The sequence below is a fragment of the Nicotiana tabacum genome, chromosome 21 (assembly GCF_000715075.1).
Source record: "Nicotiana tabacum cultivar K326 chromosome 21, ASM71507v2, whole genome shotgun sequence".
Taxonomy (NCBI): domain Eukaryota; kingdom Viridiplantae; phylum Streptophyta; class Magnoliopsida; order Solanales; family Solanaceae; genus Nicotiana; species Nicotiana tabacum.
This window is the reverse complement of record NC_134100.1, coordinates 101,241,016-101,264,537: the sequence shown is the minus strand read 5'-3', so window position 1 is coordinate 101,264,537 and position 23,522 is coordinate 101,241,016. Positions and strand designations below refer to the sequence as shown.

General features: G+C 38.9%; 1 long non-coding RNA gene across 1 annotated transcript; it reads right to left on the bottom strand.

Moving 5' to 3' along the window:
* Positions 1-21,811: 21,811 nt before the first annotated feature.
* On the bottom strand, positions 21,812-22,540 carry LOC142175412 (uncharacterized). Its single transcript, XR_012704441.1, has 2 exons — positions 22,492-22,540; positions 21,812-22,408 (listed from the first exon to the last, which is right to left on the bottom strand). It is a non-coding gene; the product is annotated as an uncharacterized LOC142175412 (long non-coding RNA).
* Between the last annotated feature and the right edge of the window lie 982 nt (positions 22,541-23,522).

Here is a 23,522-nt window from a genome sequence, read left to right as displayed (position 1 = left end):
GAAAATCTGCCAAAAGTCGTCTCTGCTAAAGCTTAAGTTCGTCAAAAATGGCAAATGGGACGAATGCCCTCTGTTTTTATAACTTACAGCTCTGCCCAGTTCGATCAGGGGAGCTCGATCAAGGAGATCAGAGCTCGGTCTCAGGGAGCTCGATCTCAGGGAGTTCAATCAAGGAGCTCGATCTCAAGGAGCTCGGTCTCAGGGAGCTCGATCTCGGGGAGTTCGATCAAGGAGCTCGATCAGGGTATCGAGGTTGGAACTTCGATCATAGCCTCAATCATTGCATCGAGCTTGAGCTTTCGATCAGGGCATCGAGCATGGGTCTCAATCCTAGCCCTCGAGCCTTACCTTCGATCATGCCCTCGAGCCTTGCCTTCGATCGAGGCTTCGATACTGAGCCTCGTCCCTGGCTTCGACTCAGTCCTTGATCGTGGGCTCGATCTGAGGCTCGATAACTGGGGCTCGATCACAGCCCAGAATATGCAGCAGAAGAGAAAATTGCAGCAGCTTTTTAAGTCCAACTTTTGATCCGTTAACCATCCGAAACTCAGCCCTCGGGACCTCAACCAAATATACCAACAAGTCCTAAAATATCATAAGAACTTAGTCGAACCTCTAAATCACATCAAACAACGCTAAAACCATGAATCATACCCCAATTCAAGCTTAATAAAACTAAGAGTTTTCAACTTCTACATTCAATGTCGGAACTTATCAAATCAACTCCTATTGACCTCAAATTTTACACACAAGTCATAAATTATATAACGGAGCTATGAAAATTTTCAGAACTGGATTCCGACTCCGGTATCAAAAAGTCAACTCCCCGGTCAAACTTTCAAACTTTAAATTCCTATTTTAGCCATTTCAAGCCTAATTTCACTACGGACTTTCAAATAAAATTCCGATCATGCTCCTAAGTCCAAAATCACCATACGGAGCTGTTGGAATTATCAAAATTCTATTCCGGGGTCATTTTCTAAAAATATTGACCGAAGTCAAACTTAGCACATTAAGGTCAACTTAAGGAACCAAGTATTCCGGTTTCACCTCAAATACTTCCAAATCCCGAACCAACCATCCCCGCAAGTCATAAATCATTACAAGAACTTACGAAAAGTTTTATTTTAGGGAACGGGGTTGTAAAAGTTAAAATGACTGGTTGGGTCATTACATTTGCACTCTCTCCGCCTCGGTAGGAAGTATCATTAGTGCATGGCGAGATAATTCAGAAAACCTCGCCTCATAATCGGTCACTGACATCTGACCCTGCTGGAGCTTCTCAAACTGAAACCGCAACTCTTCCCTCTGGGAGGGTGAAATATACCTGTCCAAGAAGATACGGGTGAACCTATCCCAAGTCATGGGAGGAGAATCTGCTGGTCTGCCAAGAGCATAAGACTGCCACCATCTACGGGCTCTACCCTCTAGTTGAAAAGTAGCGAAATCAACCCCATGGGATTCCAATATCCTCATGTTGTACAGTCTATCCTTGCAACGATCAATGAAATCCTGTGGATCCTCATGTCGCTTACCCCCGAATACAGGAGGATGTAGCCTAGTCCATCTGTCCAATAGTTTCTAAGGATCCGCGGCTACAGCTGGCCTGGGCTCAGGTGTAGCTGCTGCCACTGGCTGGACTCCACCCACGGGTAGTGCACCCTGAGTCTGATATACAGCAACTGCTTGTCTATGAGCCTGCGCGGTAGGGGTCTGTGCTCCCCCGCCCGCCTGAGATGTGGCTGGGTCTACTGGAAATAAACCGGCCTGAGTCATATTATCCATGAATCGCAGCATACGACCCAAGACATCCTGAAATCCTGGTGCAGATGTGAAGTCCACCGGAGCTGGCTCTGCCATAGGCACCTCACCCTGCTCCTCAATAATGAGATTCTATGCTGGATCCACTGGCGGCATAAGCGGAATAGTCCTGGGACGTCCTCGCCCTCTACCATGAGCTGGAGCCCTCCCTCGGCCTCTAGCAATTGGGGGAGTAGCTCTTCCCTGGTCTGGAACTTCATTAGAGCGTATTCTCACCATCTTTGATACTATGTTGTCACGACCCAAATTCGCCTATAGGTCGTGATGGCGCCCAACACTACAGCTAGGAAAGCCAACTAATAAGTCAAACATACATTTGTTAAACTTTTATTCCAAGAAGATAATAAAATACCAATTTCTACTAATATGTGTGCCAAGACCCGGTATCATAATTGCATGAGCATCTAGTAGATTATACAAAACTCCAAATACTGTCTGAAATAAAATAGACAGAATAGAAATATTGGAAGAGACACTGGTAGCTGCAGAACGGCTCAGAAAGGCAGCTCACCACTATGCATCGGGATGACGTGGGTATGTGATGATAGGTCCTCCACTAGTACCTGTCTCAGATCCTGCACAAAAAGTGCAGCAAGTGTAGTATGAGTACGTAAACAACGTGTACCCAGTAAGTATCAAGCCTAATCTCAAAATGGTAGAGACGATATGGCCGACTTAGACACTCACTATAGGTCAATAATAATTGAAATAAAACTAAAATATTTAAATCAGCATGATTTACAGAATTAAAAAATTTATAAGTTATTGGAAACGTATAAATCAATGAACAAAATGATGGTGGAAGTAGCCACTTGACCAAATAACTGGAATTATTCAATGTCAAGTGTCAACTATAAATGGGTAATATTAATTTCTATCATCTACTTCACAACTCAAAATAACTCGGTCCAGAAAATATTGTTCCAGTAATGCATTTTGGCTAATATATACTATCTATCCTATATATGATATATCTATGTTTTATTAAAATATAAATGAAAGGGAAAGAAAGATTGGCGATTACGAAACATTATTATATTTCTAACAAGGTTCATGCACATTGAATATGTCCAAAGGGAGAAAATGGAAATTCGTTCTTTATGTTGTGCTTTTCAAGAACACTTTGCAAGGACATTTGTTAGTAGGAGTGTAGCGAACCCAACCGGAAAATGATATCAAATCCAAAATTCAAACCAAAATCGATTAAAAACTCCGATTAGATTTGATTTGATTTTGTTTGGTATTGAGTAAAAAAACTCAAACCAAACCGACATATAAATACATAATTTTTATATATACTTTTAAGATTTTATATAAAATTTTCTTTAAAAAATGTCTAAAAATATTTGAGATTCTTTTGCGGGATATAATATTTAATAGTATATGAAGTGCTCAATATTTATTAACCTTAAATATTGGGTTGAATGATCACTTTGTCATCAAGTGTTACTGAAATGAGTCAATCTCTTTGTTCTTCCATATTCATATCATATGTTAAGATCTATTAAATTCTTATATCTTTTTCGAATGTGAAGTGATTATTATTATTTAGGTATCATATTGATTTTTATGTTTAATTACTAAATTTGGTTAACCGTGAAAGTGTACATCAACAAAATATTATTGTCAGACGACTAAAAAAACAACTATTATGTGTTACTAAGAAAATTCTCCCATAAGAATATTTTACAAAACATATATTTATTTATAAAAAAATTAACAAAGTAAGATTAAAATAATATTTAACTAACAAAAAATTCGAAAAACCCGACAAAACCAAACCAGTCCAAACTGATATAATTGATTTGGTTTGATTTTGATAAAAACCGAACCAACCCGGTACATGTACACCCCTATATGTTAGAAGTTGTAGATTAGGACTTTCGACATTATAATTCGAATAAAATCCTCCTAACCACCGAGATATTCCCATAAATTATATTTTTCCTAAAAACTACTTATTTGTCTCCGAATATCCAATAGATCAAAAGAGTCAATGTTTGTAACGGTTGAATTGTGTACTTTCTGAATATATTTGAATGGATGGATACAATTTCGAAAGGAGGACCAAAGAGCTTTTCAAAGAGTGTTTTAATAATTAACAATACTCATTTGGCACCTATCTTCTTGTTTCCACCAATTCCAACATAAGGTAAGGAAGAACTACCCTTTCATATGATTTGTTGAGACAGTTTTGGCTGAGAAAGCCCATTGTATTATACATGAGATGTTTTCTCGATGGAGTGAAGTGAACAGAAGAGTTAGAGCACATCAAATTTGTCGTAATAAAATACTCCAAACACTTCATGAAAACAAGAATCTCCGACCACTTCCTAAGCAAATTAAGAATCTAAACTCAATGAGTTCAAAATAATATACACACTTCCTTTTTTTGTTGCGTATTATATACATGGTTCGAGCCAAAAATAATAGTTCAGATAAACTCGCATAACTCGCCCTTGCATCCTCTTTGCACAACCCCGTAACTCTCCCCAATAACACCCCTCAGCAAAACGAAACAGAAAGAATACAAAAGATCTTTGTGCATGGAGGACATGTAACTCTAACAGAAGCATTCATGCAATAATGGACAACACTTGCTTGCATTGGAGTTGTACCACTTTCCTTAGTTTCAAAAGCACTTGACCAAACCTCCCACCTCCACGCCCCCCCCCCTCTCCCCCCCCCCTGTCTCTCTAAAATTTTCTTGAAAACAGAATTATAACTGTCAAGCCTGTTTGGTTTTACTAAAAAAATGTCTTTCTGAATGGAAGAGCTAGACCAATTCCCCACGGAAAAAACAAAGATAGAAAGTAAACAAACACTATTTGACCATTCAAAGAATAAGAATGAACGTTAAAGAAAATGACAATCAGAAAATATTTAAAATAAAATTGGAATTCCATCGATTCTTAAATTTTCGTGTGCTATATCCCATACCATCTCCATGCAACTAGGCGACGGATCCGAATAGCCTAAAATTTTACCGGCGCATAAAAAATGACATAAGGAACAATAGTCATCGTTTCGCCATGACCGTTCCTCGTTTTAGCGTTTTAGGTCCATAAAACTAGAATTCCGCCTGATTTCCAAATTTCCGTATGCTATAGCTCACGCCATCTACATGCGTACAGGCGACCGGACATGAATCGCCTAAAATTTTATCGGCCGATAAAAAACGACCTAAGGAACTATTGCCATCACTTCGCCATGACCGTTCCTCGTTTTTTGGCGTTTTAGGGCCATAAACTGGAATTTCGCCCGATTTTCAGATTTTTGTATTCTATAGTAAAAATCTGGGAATCGGGCGAAATTCCAGTTTTATGACCCTAAAACGCCAAAAAATAAGGAACGGTCATGTCAAAGCGATGACTATAGTTCCTTAGGTCGTTTTCGATGGGCCGGCAAAATTTTAGGCGGTCCGGATCCGGTGTCCCGGGCCCATGCAGGAGGCATGGGCTATAGCACACGAAAATCTAGGAATTGGACGAAATTCTAGTTTTATAGCCCTAAAATGCCAAAAACAAGTAACGGTCATGGCGAGATAGTAACTATTATTCCTTTGGTCATTTTTGATGAGTCGGCAAAATTTTAGGTGGTCCAGATCCGGTGACCCGGGCCCATAGCACACGAAAATATAGGATATGAAACAATTCAAGTTTTATGGCCCTAAAATGTCAAAAAACGAGAAACGGTCATAGCGAGGCGGTGACTATTGTTCCATAGGTCATTTTTTATGGGTCGACAAAATTTTAGGCGGTCCGAATCCGATGGCTCGGGCCCATGCAGGAGGCGTGGGCTATAGCATACGAAAATTTGGGAATCATGCGGAATTCCAGTTTTATGGTCCTAAAAAGCGAAAAACAAGTATGGGTCATGGCGAGGCGGTGACTATTATTCCTTAGGTCATTTTTTATGGGCCGGTAAAATATTAGGCGGTTCAGGTCCGGTGGCCCGGGCCCATGCAGGAGGTGTGGGCTATATCGCACGAAAATCTAGAAATCGGGCGAAATTTTAATTTTATGACCCTAAAACAAAAAAATACGAGTAATGGTCATGGCGAGGCGGTGACTATTGTTCCTCAGGTCAATTTTGATGGGTAAGCAAACTTTTAGGTGGTTCGTGTCCGGTGACCCGGGCCCAAAGAGCATGGGCTATAACACACGAAAATCTGGGAATCGGGTGAAATTTAAGTTTTATAACCCTAAAACGCCAAAAAATAAGTAACTGTCATGGCGAGACGATGACTATTGTTATTTAGGTCATTTTTGATGGACCGACAAATTTTCGAACCCATGCAGGAGGCGTGAGCTATAGCAAACGAAAATTTTAGAATCGGGCGGAATTACAGATTTATGGTCCAAAAACGCCAAACAATGAGTAACGGTCATGGCGAGGCAGTGACTATTATTTCTTAGGTCGGTTTTGATGGTTGACAAAATTTTAGGCGGACCGGATCCGGTGGCCCGGGCCCATGCAGGAGGCATGGGTTATAGCTCACGAAAATTTAGAAATCGGGCGGAATTCTAATTTTATGGCCCTAAAACGCCAAAACTAGTAACGGTCATGTCAAGGCTGTGACTGTTGTTTCTTCGGTCATTTTTGGTACGCCGACAAACTTTTAGGCGGTCCGGGTCCGATGGGCTGGGCCCATGCAGGAGGTGTGGGCTATAACATTAGAAAATCTGGGAATTGGACAAAATTCTAGTTCTATGGCCCTAAAATACCAAAAACCAAGTAACGGTCATGGCGAGGCGGTGACTATTACTCCTTAGGTAATATTTGATGGGTCAACAATATTTTAAGCGGTATGGGTGTGCGGACCTGGTCCATGCAGGAGGCGTGGGCTATAGGACACGAAAATCAGGCAGAATTCTAGTTTTATGGCCCTAAAACGCCAAAAAAGAGTAACGGTCATGGCAAGGCGGTGATTATTGTTCCTTAGGTCATTGTTTATGGGTCGGTAAAATATTAAGTTGTCTGGGTCCGGTTGTTCGGTCTCATCTAGTAGGCTTGGGCTATAGCACACTAAAATCTGGGAATTGGGCGAAATTCCAGTTTTATGGCTCTAAAATGTCAAAAAAATGAGTAACGGTCATGGCAAGATGGTGACTATTGTTTCTTACGTTGTTATTGATGGGCCGATAAAATTTTAGGTGGATGGGGCCCCGGTTTGGAAACGCAGGCTATTGCACACGAAAACCTGAGAATCAGGCGGAATTCCAGTTTTATCGCCATCAAACGCTAAAAAATGGTAACCATCACAGTGAGGCGGTGACTATTGTTCCTTAGACTGTTTTTAATTGGCCGACAAAATTTTAGGTGGTCCGGACAGATGCAGGAGGCATGGGCTATAGCATACAAAAAACTAGAAATCGGACAAAATTCTAATTTTTTAGCCCTAAAACGCCAAAGAATGAGTAACGGTAGTGACGAGGCGGTGACTATTGTTCCTTAGGTCGTTTTGGATGGTCTGAAAAAATTTTAGGCGGTTCGGGTCTGGTGGACCGGGCCCATGCAGGAGGCGTGGGCTATTATAGTACATGAAAATTTGGGAATGGGGCAGAATTCGAGTTTTATGGCCCAAAAATACCAAAAAACGAGTAACGACCATGGCGAGGCGGTGACTATTGTTCCTTAGGTAGTTTTTGATGGGCCAATAAAATTTTAGGCGGTCCGGGTCCGGTAGCCCGGGCTCATGCATGAGGCGTGGGCTATATAGCTCACGAAAATTTGGGAATCGAATTCCTGTTTTATGGCCCTAAAACGCCAAAACATGAGTAGCGGTCATGGAAAGGCATTGATTATTGTTCCCTAGGTCGTTTTTATGGGCCGAAAAAAGTTTTGGCGGTCCGGGTCTAGTGGCCCGGGACCATGTAGGAGGCGTGGGTTATAGTATACGAAAATCTGAGAAATGGGCGGAATTCTAATTTTATGACCCTAAATTGCTAAAAAATGAGTAACGGTCATGGAGAGGCGGTGACTATTGTTTCTTATGTTGTTTTTGATGGGCCGACTAGCTTTAGACGGTCCGGGTCCGATGGCCCTAGCCCATGCAGGAGGCGTGGGCTATAGTACATGAAAATCTAGGAATTAGGCGAAATTCTGAATTTATGGCCCTAAATCGCCAAAATACGAGTAACGGACAAGGCGAGGCGGTGAATATTATTCCTTGGGTCATATTTGATTGGCCGGCAAAATTTTAGGCGATCTGGTTCTGGTGACTCGGCCCCATGTAGGAGGCATGGGCTATAGCACACGAAATCTTGGAATCTAGCGAAATTTCAGTTTTATGGCCCTAAAACGCGAAGAAATGAGTAACGGTCATGGCGAGGCAGTGACTATTGTTCCTTATATCATTTTTGATGGGCCGACAAAATTTTAGGTTGTTCGGCTCCGGTGGCCCAGGCCCATACAGGAGGCATGGGCTATAGCACACGAAATCTTGGAATTGGGCGGAATTCCAGTTTTATAGCCGTAAAACGCCAAGAAACGAGTAACGGTCATGACGAGGTGGTGACTATTGTTCCTTAGGTCATTTTTGATGGGCCAACAAAATTTTAAGCGGTTTGGGTCCGGTTACCCGGGCTCATACAATAGGTGTGGGTTATAGCATACGAAAATCTGAGAATCGGGTGAAACTCCATTTTTATATCCTTAAAACGCTAAAAAGTGAGTAACAGTCATGGCAAGGCAGTGACTATTGTTTCTTAAGTTATTTATGATGGGCCGGCAAAAGTTTAGACGGTCCAGGCCCAGTTGCTCTTGCCCATGCAGGTAGAGCTGTCAATAAGGACCGGGTCGGGTTAGTCCAACCCAACCCACGTGGGCTTTAGCAATTGACAAGCTGGACTGGGCTAGCCCACCACTTTGATGGGCCTTATAATGGTCAGCCTACCCAGCCCTATGTGGGTCGCGAGCCCCCACGGAATGGCCCATCATTTTTTAAAATAAAATTTTATATTTTTCTTTAAGTTTTGATCTAAAAAAAATAATTATTTAAAAAGTTAAAAAATATCTTATTTGAAAAATTTCGCAAAATTTAATAAATTTTTATATTGTTCCAATATATCACAATAAACACTACAAAAATAAAAGACAAGACTATATTTCATTCACTAAAAATTAAAACTCAAAACAAACTATTCAAGAGAACGTTCATGACGCCTATGGGATGTCCAATACATCATTTTCATCAAACACATTTGAATCCGCTTGTGACAAGGTTTTCTTAACATCTTCACTTTCATCTACATCTACAATTCATATGCAATATTAATTAGTTAAATATTAAGAATAATTAAAATTTTAAAACTAATAATACTCAAATTCACATAAAAAATATTACTCCATCCGTTTCAATTTATGTGAACCTATTTGATTGGGTACGGAATTTAAGAAAAGAGAGAAGACTTTTAAAGTTATGGTGTAAAATCAGGCACAAATATTTTGTGTGGCTATAAATCATTGCATAAAGGTAAATTATTTTCAAATAAGTAAAGGGGTCATTCTTTTTGGCACGGACAAAAAAAAAATAGGTTCACATAAATTGAAACGGAGGAAGTACCGGTCTGAGTTTGGGAAAAATCGTGCAACTAATTTTGAGTAGTAACAAGTGTTTGGACATTTTCACAATGGATACAACTTCTATACTTTGTAAGAACACGTCCACCAATGCTAAATATTGTTTCCGATGCTACATTGGTAATAGGAATACTTGGTACATCACGCGCCATCACTGAAAGATCGAGATATTTTCTAGAATGGTCCTTCCAATACATGACAACATCCATCTCTTGAAACTTCTCAAGATCAAGCTTTAGTTCCTCTAAGTAAAGATCCAATTCTAACTTTCCATCGCTAGAGGCAGTACACTTTTTATATTTTATATATTTTAAATAAATATATTTATTAGGCCCACGGGCCGGCCCATCCCAGCCTCATGGGCCACAAGCTTACTCGGGTCGGGTTTAAAAGCCTAGTTTTTAAATGAGATCCAAAAATTCTAGCCCAATCCTACTAAATCACAGGCTGGACTAGGCTGGCCCAACGGGTCAAACCCATATTGACGGCTCTACATACAGGATGCGTATAGCACATGAAAATCTGAAAATCGGGTAGAATTCTAATTTTATGGCCATCAAACGCCAAAAAGTGAGTAACGGTCATGGAGAGGCGGTGACTATTGTTTCTTAAGTTATTTTTGATGGTCCGATAAAATCTTAGGTGGTCTGGGTCCGGCGGTCCGGGCCCATGCATGGGTGTGTACTATAGCACACGAAAATCTGGGAATCGAATTCTTATTTTATGCCCCTAAAATGCCAAAACATGAGTAACGGTCATGGCAAGATGGTGACTATTGTTCCTTAAGTCGTTTTTATGGGCTGAAAAAATTTTAGGCGGTCCAGGTCCATGTAGGAGGCGCGGACTATAGTACACGAAAAACTGAAAATCAGGCGGAATTCTAATTTTATGGCCCTAAAACGCCAAATAATGAGTAACGGTCATAGGGAGGCAGTGACTATTTTTTCTTAGGTCGTTTTTGATGGATCGGAAAACTCTTAGGCGGTCCGGGTCCGGTGGCCAGGGCCCATGCAAGAGACGTGAGCTATAGCACAAGAAAATATAGAAATCGGGCGGAATTCTAATTTTATGACCATCAAATGCCAAAATATGAGTAACGATCATAGAGAGGGGATGACTATTGTTCCTTAGGTCATTTTTGATTGGCCTGCAAAATGTTAGGTGGTCTGGGTCTGGTGGCCCGGGCATATGCATGAGGCGTGGGTTATAGCACATGGAAATCTGAAAATCGGGCGGAATTCTAGTTTTATGGCCCTAAAATACCAAAAAATGAGTAACGGTCATGGCAAGGTGGTGACCATTGTTCCTTAGGTCATTTTTAATGGGCCGGCAAAATTTTAGGTTGTCCGGGTCCGATGGCCTCGGCCTATGCAGGAAGCGTAGGTTATAGCACATGAAAATATGGGAATCAGGCAGAATTTCAGTTTTATGGCCCTAAAACGCCATAAAACGAGTAACGGTCAAAGCGAGGCAGTGACTATTGTTTCTTTGATCGTTTTTGATAGGCTGGAAAATATTTAGGCGGTCCGAGTACGGTTGTCCGGGCCCATGCAGGAGGCATGGGCTATAGCACATGAAAATATCAAAATCGGATGGAATTCCTATTTTATGTCCCTAAAACGCAAAAATAATGAGTAATGGTTATGGTGAGGCGGTGATTATTGTTCCTTAAGTCATTTTTGACGGGCCGGCAAAATTTTAGGTTGTCTGGGTCCAGTAGCCCGGGCCCATGCAAAAAGCGTAGGCTATAACACACGAAAATTTTAAAATCGGCGCGAATTCCCGTCATTATTTCCATAACATGTCCTACTAACATTTGGTACTTTAAAATCAACTAAATTTTAGAGTGTTATATATTTTCTTCCGTGAATTATATATATATATGGATAAAAATAAATTTTATATATATATATATATATATATATATATATATACTAATAATGAACAAGTACTACAATGCAGCTTTCCCTGCTCTGTCCTTTCATTTTGTTTTAAGGTTCAGTAGCTCTCCTTGCTCTGTCTTCTTCTAGCTATTAAGCTTAAAGACTACTTTGTTCCTTGGGACCGGTAGCACAGAGACATCAATACTTCTAAATTCCACTTGTTCCTCTCACATTTAGGATGATCTACACAAATGTTTTCACGTCTAGAGTTACATTTCATGAATATCCCTATCACTAAACACTTGGAGTCTTCTACTGCTAATGATTTTATTAGAAAGATATTAACTGGGTGAATCTCCTAAAAACTAAACGATAAATCCATACTGAGATACTATGTATTTCAACCAATTCATTCCCCTGAACTAATAAGAAATAAAAAAACTGTATCAGATAGATTTACAGACTATCCATGTGCACTATTGTGGCATTTGTTTTTGGTAATTAATCACTTTATATTAATCATCAATAAAACTATACAAAACCATAGCATCGCTTACACAGCTAGCTATCTCATTACAAATCCATCATCCTATGTAACATGCATCCTATACACTCAACCAAAAATAAAACTCTGAACTAATCTATGAATTCTAGTGGTAGCTCTAATGTTGCAAGTGTAGGCTATTTCACGGGTAATGACATTCCAATCTCTAGCCCTTTTTACAAAGATCCTCAGATTCCTCTCAATCCAAACGGCATGTGATATTTCTGCATACACCATCCGGAATATGTTTGCTCTTTGGGATTTTCCTTTTGCATGCTGCAGAATCCATTGAAGGTGTTGCTCCCAGGTATGTGTGTTATCTTGTATTCATGTTGCATCCAGTGCATGGTCTTCCTCCATAAGTTTTTGATATACCCACAATTAACAAAAAGATGCTCCCTGCTTTCATCTTGCTCCATGCATAATGTACATTGTGTTTTGACAGTCATTCCCCATTGTTGAAGCTCATCTGTAGTGAGGAGCCTGCCATGTAATAGCATCCACATGGTAAATTGTGCTTTAGGCCTTGCGATGTTCTGAAACATTAAGCATTTCCAATTCACACGAGGTCTTTCTCATAGCAACTGCAGGTATATGTGCCTGATCAAACTAGCCCCATAGTTGTTCCTCTGCACCTGGTTCATGGTTGCTCGAGCATTGAAAATCTATATGATCATCCATCAGGCTTGTTTAGGAACTGACACTTGTACAAATTGTTGACCTTTGATGTAGTAGGAGTGGATCCATTTAATCCACAGTCTGTCATGTTTAGCTTCCACATCCCAACACACTTTGGTGACAACAGTTCTATTCCACAATTGAATGTTCGCTAGGTTCAGGCCTCCAGTAGACTTAGGAGAACAGATCTTTTCCTATGAGATCATGGCCTTCTTAGTAATGTTATTGGTAACATACTAGATATAGCTCCTGCAATAGGCATCAATAAGCTTCAGCACCTTAACAGGCAATGGAAACAGTTGAGCCCGGTAGGCTTGGATGCCAAAGATCACACTTTGTACTAGTTGAACCCTTCATATATAGGACAACTTCTTAGTTGTCTATGAAGATATTCTTGCCACTATCTTTTGAACAAGGGGTTGTCGTTGGATCATTGAGATATTTTTGGTTGATAGTGGTATGCCTCTAAGTATTTGAAAGGCATTTCTCCTTGTCCATATCCCAGGTGTTGTAGGATTCTATTTCTTTCAGCTGGAGAGACCCTTCCAAAGTACACAAAACTCTTTCTCAAGTTGGCTTGCAGACCTGATGATTGTGAGAATTGACTGAAGCACCTATGCATAGCAGCCACTGATGCTAAGTCACCTCTTGCAAACAACAGTAAGTCATCAACAAAGCTTAAATGTGTGATGCCCAGCCTAGCATACTTTCGATGGTATTTGAAGTCTTTATTTCCTTTCAAACCATTTAGGCTTCTACTTAGGTACTCCATGACAATAGTAAATAGGAAAGGGGATATAGGATCCCCTTGTCTAAGTCCTTTTGCAGCATCAAATGGAATGGTAGTTTCCCCATTTATCAATATGGTATAATTGACTGTCTTGACACATTCAAGAATCCAACTAGTGAATTGTTTAGGGAAGCCCAAAGTATCCATTACCTGTACCAAAAAGATCCACTCCATTAAGTCATAGGACTTTTGTAGATAAATCTTAATCATATACCTATCAGAGGTATGTTTTCTTGTATAAGACTTGACCAATTCATGGGCAAGGATAATGTTATATGCAATTCTTCTCCCAGGAATGAACCCAACATGATTTGCACTAATTATAGATGTAATGATCTTCTGTAACCTTGTTGCTAACACCTTAGAGATGAGTTTATAAAGTAAAGTACAATAAGCAATAGGTCTGAAATCCTACATAGTGATAGGTTTATCAACCTTAGGTATCAATGTGATAGTAGTACAATTTATGGCTTTATACATTCTACATGAGGAAAAAAATTCTTTAATAGCTTCACAAGCCTCCTCCTTGATAATTGGCCAAGATTTCTTGAAGAAATGAGCATTGAAACCATCTACCCCTGGTGCCTTGTCATCACCAATAGCCCGTAAACCTTCAAATATCTCTTGATCAGTGACTTCTGCGTAGAGCTGAAGTCTTTGTTGTTGTGAGAAAGTAGGTCCTTGTTTCATGATCTCCCTGTTGATTGCGGAAGAGCCTGAGAAGCAGTTCCCATCAAGGATTTGTAGAACTCAATGATTTCATATTTGATCCTCTCAGAATCACTTAGGGTCTACCCATATAGAGATGTGAGTTCTTTAATCTGCTTCTTCTGATTTCTTTCCTTCATTATAGCAGAGAAATACTTGGTATTTGAATTCCCAAGATTAATCCACTTAGATCTTGACTTTTTTTTAGTGTACTTTCCTCTATAAGGGACCATTTTTCCAGTTGATGAAGAACATCTTTCTCCTGGTCTAGCAGGTAGTCATTACATTGTGTTACAATCTGCTCCTTAATATCTTGAAGTTCAACTCGAGCTCAATCTTAGCAGTAATAGTTCTGAATTCCTCATTGTTCAATGCCTTGAGTCTAGGCTTTAGATCTTTCAACTTCAACCAAATACTCTTCATTCTCCATTCTGTTATATTCTGATCCCAGACTTCCTGCACTAGCTGTAGAAAGCTAGCATGGCCTGCCCAAACATTTAGAAATTTGAAAGGAATTTTTCCAAGCCTATTAGCTATGGAGATTGATAGAAGCATAGATGAATGATCATAAATTTGGGGCAGATCATATTCAGTTTGCACATGCCCCCATTGCATCATTCATTCAAAATTTCCAAAGACTTTGTCAATTCTACTACTAACTCTATCTGGTACATGTTGCTTGTTTGACCAAGTGTAGTAGTCTCCCTTCCATGCCAATTTACTGAGCTGCAATGCTTGAATGCAGTAAGAAAAGTCCTGAGTTTCTACATATATTATCAGATTTCCCATCAATCTATCTTGAAGATAGAGCACAACATTGAAATCTTCATAGATTATCCAAGGTGTAGCTATGTTTGCAGCCAAAATTTGCATGTCAGTCCATAGTGATTTTTTTATTCAGTAGTATTATATTCATAAACAACAGTCATAAGCAATCTATTTTCCGGAGTTATCTCTCATATGGCAATGTAAGAATTGTGCACCAGCTTTAAATAAAGTCACAGTGTACCATCTTGGATCCCAGAGGATCCAAAGTCTACCATTTTGAGCATATTGGTAATTGGTAACCACATCCTAGTCAGGCACAATTGTTTTGATCACTCTATGAGAGTTATGTTCTTTCACTCTAGTCTCTATCACGCCATCTAATTTGATACTTTTATTTTTAATGTAATGATGTAACTCTTTCTGCTTATATATCTTATTGACTCCCCGTGCATTCTAAAATAGCCAGTTGATCAACATGTAAGATGGCATCTTCCCTTGTCAAGGGGCAATTAGTGTATATTTCCAGTTCCCCAAGGTAATACCTCAAAAGTATTCTTCACTGTAACTGCAGACAGTATAGGAAAATTTGTTAAATTAAACTCAGGACTACTTTCCACTTGCTTCCCTCGATGACACTCTTTGGACACAGGAGCATTAATTGGAGTATGACTGTTGCTTTGCCTTTGGCTAGTTTCTGGTATGCTACTTGGAGAAGCAATATGTTACACTTGCTGATCAGCTAGTATTTGTTGTTGCATAGGTAGATTATCAACTTTCTGAGTCTGCCCTTTGGTTCTCCATTCCATAGTCACTTTCTTGGGCTCGCTTATCTTCTCATTCTGCTTAGTTTGTTGTTTAGTTTCCTTCTTATTTTTACCTTTATGAGGAGCACATTTGTGACCAACCTTTTAGCATTGATCACAGAAATCAGTCATTACTCATAATAGACTCCGTGCAGAAACTGTCTACCCTTTAGATCCATAACACAGATCTCATTAGGTAGATGCTTAGTCACATTAATCTCTATTAACATTCTTTCAAAAGATACCCTACTTTTTTCAGTCGTACATTCATCAGCAAATATGGGTGTCCTAATAGCACTAGCTATTCTACTAAGAGAATCAGATCCCCAGCAGTTCATAGGTAACTTTAGGAATTTAATCCAAAGGGACTTTCAGTGGAAAATTCCTCATTAAAGTCAAAATCTGAGGTCTAGGGTTTCAAGATCATAGGCCTATTATTAATTGAATAAGGTCAAGAATAATAGATCTCTTGCATGTTAGCCTCTGTATGGAATATGATAATGTAGTACCCTTCCTCATGCATAAACACATCTGGTTCTGTAACATTTGCCCAATTAACATTGATATATCATTTCATAGTGTTATACCCCGGTATCTCACCCAATATGTACACAATTAAAGCACATTTCCACTTCTCTGTCTTAGATTCAGCCTCGTCCTTGTCCAATTGCACAACTATTTGAACATTTATGATATGTGGAGGAATATAAGACATAGGCATACCATTTACTGCAGACCGATTCTTCTGGAAGAGATTAGACCATGGTTTAGGAGGTACCTCTATTGCAGCAGGTGCAAGATTCCTTGGTACTCTATGTTCCTCAGCAACTGTTACTGTTCCATTAATTATTGTTTCATTCTTTGATTGTTCCTTTGGTGCATTCGCTGATTGAGGACGATTTGGAGCTGATGGAGGTGCTGTTAGGTCTAGCTTTTTCAAGACTCTAGAGCTAGAATCACCTCATATGTCCCTCCATTGAGCCCTAGAATGGTAGTTGGAGCTTTTTTGGGCCTGCCACGCCCTCTTCTCCTCCCTCTCGCCATGGATGAGACGAGTTCAACGCACGTTAACTAACATGAGCTGAGAGTATGTAGAGAGGGAAAACTTTCTTCGAGTCTCACTCTAGTGACATTAACAAGGAATTAAAGTGGAATTAATTAGGGCTAGTGACATCAGATAGTATTTGCTATAAATAATTATGCAGATGGAAGGGGAAAAGGACCCATACAGGAGCTACAAGAGGCTCCACTTCAACAGTCCATAATTCAAGATCCAAAGTAGACTTCCTCGTACTCTGCCTCGCACATAAAATCATACCTTGAATCATAAAGTTCGATAAAGTAAATGTGACTTATAATTCGTATTGTCGAATGCAACTTATAAATCACTTTTGGCGAATGTGACTTATAAATCGCATTTCGTTAATGCGACTTATAAATCGCATTTGATGAATACGATTTATAAAACGAATTTAGGAAATGCTATTTATAAAACGCATTTACGATATGCGACTTACACATCGCTGATGTGACTTACAAGTACCCCTTGTTTTGGGGATTTCTATTTTGGACTTCATTATTAGGTAGGAGTTAAATATAAATTTTCTTTTCAAAAAATTATTTATTTATTTATTTATAATTCACAACTAAAGAATAACTTATGAAGAAAAAAGTTTCTTCTTTGATAGTTACTTATATAATCAGTAATTGTGAATTTCTTTGATAAATCTAAAAATTTAATGATTCTCTTTCATATATGTAAAAATTCACTTGTGCCTATGTGTATTCATCATTCTCTATCGGAGAACTATAAATGAAGCTAACACTTTGAAAAAAGAATTTACATATAATGAATAAAGATCCAAATGAGAACCGCGAGAATGAAGAAAAACTAAAATGTATCTACTAGAGAATATAAATTGTATTCGATAAATGCGACTTATGAATTGTATTCGACAAATGCAACTTAGACGTTGCATTCGGTAATTGCTTCTTATAATCGCCTTCAGTATATGCGAATTATGATCTATGTAATAATGCCTTTTGTCTGTATTTTTCATTATACTTTATTCTTAAATTGCATTCCACACATGAAATAGCGTAAAGTAAATAAAGTCTCAATGTAAAAATTCTGATAAGGAAAAGTGTCACTGAACGGATGGCTTGTCTTTTCTCTCTCGGTGCATGTTAGCTTAACCTACGCCATCCATGGGAAAGAGAGCTCGCATCCCTTCCCAGAAGGCTCTAATGGCCAAGGAAACATCCACATCATATGGAATTACTCAGCGAGGGCAGAAATCAAGCAATTGTAGCGAGAAATTAGCAAGGAAAACTCGGTCAAGTCCAAAACCCAATGAAACAGTAAGCCTAAACAGTAAAACGGAGAAATCTCAGCAGATCGAAGCACAACGAGTATGGTCTGAAGTGTTACAAGCTTCAGCAAGCAAGGATCAAGCAGCACCGACTAGTAGTGGCAAAAATTCATTGGCATATGAGGTTGAAGAGGAGCTGGAAACGCAGAAGAAGCAAGGATCAATCTGGGATGACTTCGACATAGCAAAAATTTCAAATGTAGGTTATAAATTGGAATATGTAGCACCTAAAACACATGGTGAGTCCTCAATAGTAGAAATTGAATTAGATGATATTAGCTCTGAAAATGATTACTGGGCAAAAACAGTGTTAGGGGCACATCCCCCATTCACAGTAATACAGGGGCACATCAAACATTTGTGGGGGAAATATGGCATTGACAGAATTGCTATGCTAAAAAAATGGAGTGATAGTGGTTCGATTTGAGACAGAGGTAGGGAAGCAAGAGGTGATTCAAGGTGGTATTTACCACCTTGATAACAAACCATTCATTGTAAAAGCTTGGACACCTGAATTGGAATTCACCAGAGAGGAATTGGAAACAATTCCAACTTGGATTAAGTTTCCTGAACTGGACTTCGAATATTGGAGTAAGAAAGGTTTGAGCAAGATAGGCAGCCTAGTGGGAAAACCTATAATAGTGGACCAAAATACAGAAAAGAGGAATGGATTGAATTTTTCAAGGTTACCAGTTGAGGTAGGAATGAATGCAAACCTGCCAGATGTAGTTCTCTTCAGGAATGAAAGAGACAAGTTAATTGAACAAAAAACCAGTTATGACTGGAAGCCAACTCTATGCAGTCATTGCTCTAAATATGGGCATGCAGAGGAAGCGTGCAGGAACAAGAAGAAACTGGCAATGGCAAATGCAGAATAACAGAAGGAGATGAACACTATGGCATAAACAAAACCTAAAGATAATAAGGGTAAGGAACAAATTTAGGTGAACTCTGAACAAAGGAAGGAGGCAACAAGTACTAAAACTGATGGCAATAAAAAGAAAATGGTGGGGAGAAAATCAGGGAAGCAAAAACAAGGGGATATTACAAGCTGCAAGACCCCATTGAGAGTAGGAAAGCCGCAACAAAAGCAACAACAACAAGTTGAGAATTTATATTATTTTCAAGTCCTGCATAGTAAAGAGGTCAACATAACAGATGGGGGGGGAGTAGCACAAATATGGGAGGCCAAAACAATCATCCCCCTTGGGGATGGTTAATATGTTAAGTTGGAAAGTTAGGGGGCTTAATGCCCTTAATAAGCAAAATGAGGTGAAGCTCATTTGTAATGAGGAACGAGTGGGGTTGGTTGGTCTACTAGAAACCAAAATAAAAAGCAACAGAATTGAGAAGCTAGCAAATAACATATTTGTGGGATGGAAGTACCTTACAAACCTAGAGTACCATTATAATGGTAGAATTTGGATTACTTGGAGACATGATTACTACAACGTCATTCCTATGAGTATGTCAGCCTAAGTAATCATTTGTGAAGTTCATTACATTCCCCTTCAAATGACATTTGCATGCTCTTATGTCTATGCATTAAATACTAGAGAAGAGAGAAAGAAACTATGGGATAAGTTAGTGTCTCATAGTAGGGGATGTACAAGGCCTTGGATGGTTTTAGAGGATTTTAACTCAGTCCTCAAAGTAGAAGATAGAATAGGAGGAAACCCTGTGACCTGGGTAGAAGTGAAAGATTTTCACAGCTATGTAGAAGAATGTGGCTTATTGGAGTTACCAGCACAAGGCAATAGGTACACTTGGAATGACAAACATGAAGAACAAAGAATATTTTTAAAGATTGATTGGGTGTTCATTAATGGGGAATGGCTAGATGTAATGCCAGCATGCAGGGCCATATTTCTCCCAGAAGGAATCAGTGACCACTATCCTGTAAAAGTGTCACTGATAGAGGATAGAAGTAAGTTCAAAAAATCATTTCTGTTCTGTAACATGTGGGCTCAACATCCACAATTTAATACAATAGTACAAGAAGGATGGGTTGACAGAATTGAGGGCTGCAAAATGTATCAAGTAGTGAAAAAGTTAAAACTACTTAAGAAGAAACCGAAGGTTCTGAAGTCACAATATTCTCATGACATTGTGAAAAACAAAAGAAGATAGGAAGTTTCTTAAGCAAAGTCAGTTGAAACTCCAAAGGATCCCTCAAATAAAGAGGTTCAGCATGCTGAATCCTTGGCTTATCAGAAGTTCAAACAGTCTTCACATTTGGCATAAATGTATCTACAACAGAGAAGTAAAGCTATGTGGATCAAGTTAGGAGATGATAACACGCGATATTTCTACTCAATTATAAAGCATAGGAAGTTGAAACAAGCCACAACACAACTTAAGGATGATGCAGGCACAAAACTGATCCAGAGGATATTGTAAACTTGTTTGTGGATTACTATTCTGAACTATTAGGAAAAACGTCGACATCTAGAGTGCAAGCTTTTACTAGCATTCTAAAAAATGGCCCTACTTTGTCAATTGCTAAACAACTCGAGTTGCTAAGGCCAATTGTGGATAAGGAAGTTAAAGAGGCAGTGTTCCATATTGACAGCAACAAGAATCCAGGTCCAAATGGTTTTGGGAGTGGTTTCTATAAGGCTGCTTGGCCTATAGTGGGGAAGGATATCACAGAGGCAGTAGTAGAATTTTTTCACAATGGCAAGTTTCTTAAGCAACTCAACTCAACGGTCATAGAACCTACCCCAAAGGTGGACAATCCAAAATTTGCTAGCCAATACAGACCAAAAACATGCTTCAATGTACTGTACAACTGCATTTCCAAATTGCTATGCAACAGACTAAAGGCAACAATTGATCACTCAGTAGCAGAGAACCAGTCTGCATTTGTACATGGGAGGTCAATGATGCACAATGTCTTAATCTGTCATGACATTCTAAGATATTGTAACAGGAAGACAACTCTAAGATGTCTTATAAAGATAGTCTCGGGAAGGCCTATGACATAGTGAGTTGGGAGTTCTTAGAAGAAGCTCTGAGGGGCTTTGGGTTCCCAGACAAATTTACTTAGTGGATCATGGTGTGTGTGTCTACTACAATATTTTTAGTTAAAGTCAATGGAGAAAATCATGGATACTTTGCTGGGAAGAGAGGGATTAGGCAGGGAGATCCTATCTCTCCTCTTCTATTTATTCTTGTTAAGGAATATTTATCAAGGATGTTGAAGACAGTATTTCAAATATTATCCAATGTGCAAAACATTGAAGCTGACTCATCTCATATTTGCAGATGATTTGATGATCTTTTGTAAAGGAAATGAAAGTTCCGTTAAAAGGATTATGGAGGCAATAAATCACTTCAGCAATGTAATAGGGTTGACAGCAAATATGGACAAATCTAGTATCCTCATGGCTAGTGTGGATGATAATACTAAGAAGAAGTTGTTTGAAATAACTGATTTTGTGCTAGGTACACTTCCCATAAGGTACCTTGGACTTCTCTTCTCCCCAAAGAAATGGAATAAGCTTGAATGTCACATGTTGGTAGAGAAAATACTCAAAGGATCATAGTCACCTACTCAAGGCTACTATCATCTAAAGGTATCTTATTTATTCCAAAGTATAAAACCTTTTTCTGACTAAAAGTAGAAATTTAAAAGCAACTATTGATAGGAATAATCTTTTACTTGCTACTTCATTGTTAGACTTTAGCAGATTTAATGAACTTAGCGGTGAGATATATAGTTCCTTCCTCCTTTTCTCATATGTATTTTATTGACATGTGGTAGTTCACTAGTTCCTTTCAAATTGTTTTGTGTTATTGTGTGTTGTCGCCAGTTAGTTAATGAAGAAGAAAAAATATCATTTGTAAGGAATAAGGGGTTTCTGTAGCAAAACAAGTCCAAGGTAGCAGAATTTTAGATCTAACATTATATTTGTACAATCTAGTTTTCACTACTTCATACGTTAGATATGCTTTAAAAACTGCTACACGGTTCTATTTTGGAGTCTTATTTTAAAAGCCTATCACTATCTCTATCTGTACCTCTACCTATATAAGTGATATAAAACCGACATCATCATTATCCTCAATCCTCTCCCGTCTGGAGTTCTTGAGGAGCGGTGAAGCATCACGTTCAGTTTCATTTTTCTTCTCTCCAGATACCAGCGTATTGTTACATTGGAGCAGGATTTGCAGAACTTGCTTCATGGTCGGCCTTGAAGAAGGAAATGTGCTAGTGCAGAAGATCCCGAGCTTAAACACATTGCTCATTTCATCCAAGTATTGTGGCTCCTTTATCGCCTCGTCTAAGACATTGACTATGGGATATCCTTGTTGGATACGACGCCACGCCCAGTCTGCAAGGCACGAGTCCTCGTCTCCATAATTGGCTTCTTTCCCAGTTACCAGTTCCAAAAGGATGACTCCGAAGCTATATACATCGATCTTCTCATTCACCTTAGTTGTACGCGCATACTCTGAAAAAGCAATATGGAAATGAAAACATATTCTAGACCAACTATATCGGAACTTGTAATATTGTAAGATAGTTGTACTTTACCTGGAGCGATGTATCCAAAAGAGCCAGCCACTGCTGTATCTGTATTAACCTAGCATTTGCGTCACCTCCAAACAATTCACATAACACGTATAATCAGGATTCATACCCTCAACTCCAAGATTAGAGATATTACTTACCTCGAACAAGCTGAATCCAATATCGAGCAAGCTAAAAAATTCTCCAAAAATTCTATTTTGCGTGTATCAACTTCCGAATGGCTCGAATCTAGCCATAATTAATTCGATTCAGTCAACACAAAGTATAGGAATTAATTTCATATCAAAATACTAATTTCCCCCCAAAAAATCAGAAATTACACTAAAAATCGCTCGTGGGGCCCATATCTCGGAACTAGACAAAAGTGATAAAATATGAATGCCCATTAAACCATGAGTCCAATCATACCAATTTTACCAAATTTCGACATCAACTCGACCCTCAAATCTTCAAATTAAACCAAGAGGGTTTTCTAAATTTTCCAATTTAATTCTCCAATTAAATGTTAAAAATAACCATGGATTCAGGTAATTTGACAAATATTGAGTTAAGAACACTTACCCCATTGTTTTTCTTGATAATCCCCCAAAAGAATTTTCCGAGCTCCAATTCATCAAAAATGGAAAATGAACAAACCCTCAATATTAAATATTTTTGCCTAGTTGTTCTGCCTTGTTTTATACGCCAAACAATCCCGAACCTCTCTTCTGATGCCTGTAATAGATTCCTTGTGACATTTCATTCAAGTTAGGCTTTTGAATCACCTAATTTGGCCTTAAAACGAGGGAGATATGATGTTTTAAAGATTTAAATGAAATCTGGAAATTTAAGGGATAAAAAATGATATTTTCGCAATTATTTTACACTAGAAAATCAGCTACGAAAGAATTTTCGTTTTAGCACCCAAAATTCATTCGGAACCTCCCGGACACCAACCATATATGTGTTTCAATCATAAAACACGTTACGAACATGTTCGCGCACTCAAAATACCGAAAAGAGGTCATCTTGATCCGATATTGACCATGGTCAAA